Here is a 3,456-nt window from a genome sequence, read left to right as displayed (position 1 = left end):
ATTAAAAGTGTATATACTCTCTGATCCAGTATTTTTCCTTTTATTAACCTAGTCTACAAAAGAAATCAGACTTAATTTATATGCAATCATATTCACTGAAGAATTATTTAGAATAACTCCAAATGTAAAACCACCTGTGGAAAACAGCCATTGAAAAATGTTTAAATAAGTTATAGTACAACCATATGTAGGAATGTTCTTTACTCTTTTCAAAAACATTTTAATGGCATGGGAAAAGGTTTATGCATAATATCAAGTGAAAAAACAGGACACAAAGTTAGGTATGCAAATTATGACCCCAATTATGTTTATAACTTTATTCTTTGAAAATAGGTGAAAGTAAACACAGTGAAATGCTGAGTGAGTATCTCTAATTGGTTTTCTGTCTCATAATTTCCTATATTTTCTGATTTTTCTACAATGGGCAAATTACTTTTGTATATGAAAAATTATTTTAAAACCATTGGGAATACTCCAGCAAATGATTTCAATCCCCATCTCTCAGTTTATTGAGAATGAGAAGGAAACCAAATACCAAAATATATCAAAATGTGTTTTGGTTGGTTATAAATTCAAATCTGCCTAAAGTATAACCAGTTAACTACAGCAACTCAGGACAAATAAATTTTTTGAGTGAGAAAAAGCTTATTCTCATTTTTATTTTGTCAGTTTCTCTCAAGGAAGAAAGGAAAGAGGAAGATATACCAATAAAAATGTTTTCAGAGAGGAAGATTCTTCTCAAGGTTAGGAGTAGGAATTTTTCTTCATTAGAATTTATAGGAAAAAGAAAGAATTTACAAGATTTTATGCAGCATTCATATACCAGCAGATATTTCTGCTTGTAAATACATTCTGGGAAGGTATGAAGAAAATACCAAAATATTATCCAGAATAAAACTAAATATGAAATGTAAATTTGCTTATATACCTGTGAGTACAGAATGGGAACACTACTGTTATGTTCAAGATATCATTGCTATGTTGCAACCCATATCATTGCTACGCTGAACCCTTGAACACCTATGGGACTTAAGATAGCGTATTCATTTTGGCTCTTACCATTTTACTTCTTTGTATGACTAATTATCTTTGTAAATGTATAGATTTTATCTACTGATTGCTTCTAGACCAAGTTTTTTGAAAGATAAACACTGTGACTACCATGTAGCACTCAATAAACATTTTGATTTTAAACTATGTTACTGAAAATTTTAATATCATATACCATATTTTTTTCTCATTCATGTTTTTAACATCTGCAGACTTGACTACTTATCTTCAAGTATGTCTAAAAAATATTTAAAAGTCTGATTTGAAAAGGTAAAATGGAGAACAATCCAGTTGAAGGGGCAGAGAATGAGCAGAGAGAATGAGGAAGAGATAAAAAGACAATTAAAGACATAAAAATCCCAATTAAAGTTTGGAAACTAGATAGGTGGCTAGTATTCTTTTCTTTTAAAAAAAAATATGGATAATAAAATAGAGAGGACTTCTACTGGAAAAAAAAAACAGTTGAATAATAGGAAAATAACCCCTGCCCTGACACAGCAAGGCACTACTAGCTGGCTGGACCAGAGTGATGTTATCCTGTGTTCCTCTTTACACACACCATTTATTTGCCCTTCAATCAGTTATAGGCTCTATTGGGCCCTCACCAGAAGTGTGTTAACCTGCCATTTAACATCATGCTTGCACTGCAGTCAGAGTGCTCTCAAATGTGGTGAAATGCAAGTTAACCTGATGGGAACACATTTTTCAAGGACAATGGTGGACTTCCTCCTTGAAAAAAGGTCTTTTCCCACATACCAAATACACATATCAAATATTCTGTTGAAGGCCAACTTCCTGTCTTCAGGATAGGTATAATGTCAATTCTCAGCTTATCCTGCCTATACCCTGATTTCAAGTTCTTTAAATAGAGGTGAAAATGTCTTTGTTGTTAATGATTTTTCTTTTACTTTTATCCCTCTATTCAGTTTGCTATCTAGTAGACCTAACAAATTCAACAATTTGTCTTCCAAAATAGAGAGATTAGAAAATAAGACTCAACAGATGTTTGCATAACATGGTATCTTTTTTAAAATTTTTAATAAAAATTACATATATTTAGGATATACAGCATGTTTTAATGTACATATACATAGTGAAATAATTACTATAGTTGAGCTAATTAACATACCCCTCTCTCCAATATAGTTGCCATTTTTTGGTGCATTGGTATAAGCCCCTGAAGTCTACTGTCAGCAAATTTCCAGGATACCACAGAGTATCATTAACTATGGTCATCATGTTGTACAACAGATCTCTAGACTTATTCATCCTACATTAAGTGCAACTTTGTACCTTTTGACAAACATCTCCCATTTCCCCGACTCCTCCTGCCCCTGGTAACCAGGGTTCTACTCTCTGGGAAGCTATACTATATTAATATTCAGTTGGGCCAGACAAGCAGAGTATCAAGGAGCTAATCCACAAACAAAAGAGGAACGAAGTCATGCATGAGAGTAGATGAACAGAACGGAAAGGACTATGACTTAGCTAAAGTCCTGCAGGAGCCCGAGGTTGGAACTTATCTGCTCCTCAGTCAGCTGATCAAGGCCAGGACTGAAATTCACTCTACAGAAGGAAGAAGTCTTAAGTAATAAAAAGACAAATACTGCTTTGTTAGTAGCTATGGGGGAAACACAGGGAAAAACTCAAGACCACAGACAGAGACAAGGAAAAACAAATGAGATGCCAACTTCTAGGACAGGTAGAAAGAAAAGGCTCTTGAAGACAAGTTCTAAGACTTAGTTTGCCCCGCTCAATTGCTGTGTATCTACTATGTATGTCAGTAACTGACCACAAGTGTATAGGTATAAATTCTCATAGCCAAGTAGTTACTAATCTCAAGACACTTGTTCCAAGAAAACTGCTACAAATGTACAGAGAATGCAACAGATTTCCAAAAAAAAAGTCTGTAGAGAAAAAAATACCAGAAGCACTTGGAGTTGGGACTAGGGTACCTAAGATATTTTCACAGGAGAGATGAGACAAAAATTAAGTGAGAGCAGTTTACCTTACACTAGTGTTTGTCACTTTGTATTTTTTTTTAATAACAGAAAACATTACCTCTAGTTATTAATAATAAAATAATTAGGTCTAAATGGAAAGCTAGAAAGCAAAACTGAACTCTTAAAGTTGTCTAAGTCATTTTAAAAATAACTTGATAGATTAGGACCTTAAATTCTCCAAGTGTTTCTAAAAAACAGGGCCACTGAAAAGTACTTTACTAGAGTGACAGACTAAATCTAAGCAGTTACTGAATAAATAATTTCAGAAGTCTTTTAGAAATCAGAGGGCAAGGAACTAATAATAAGTAAGCCTATCAAGCTCTTACTTAACCTAGTCTCCTGACCTTGCTCTCAATATCACATACTCCAACTCCATCCAACTTTATGAATCATCATTATTCTT

The sequence above is a fragment of the Bison bison genome, unplaced genomic scaffold, assembly GCF_000754665.1.
Source record: "Bison bison bison isolate TAMUID 2011002044 unplaced genomic scaffold, Bison_UMD1.0 scf7180017860003, whole genome shotgun sequence".
In the NCBI taxonomy this organism is placed as follows: Eukaryota; Metazoa; Chordata; class Mammalia; order Artiodactyla; family Bovidae; genus Bison; species Bison bison.
This window is presented reverse-complemented; position numbering follows the sequence as displayed.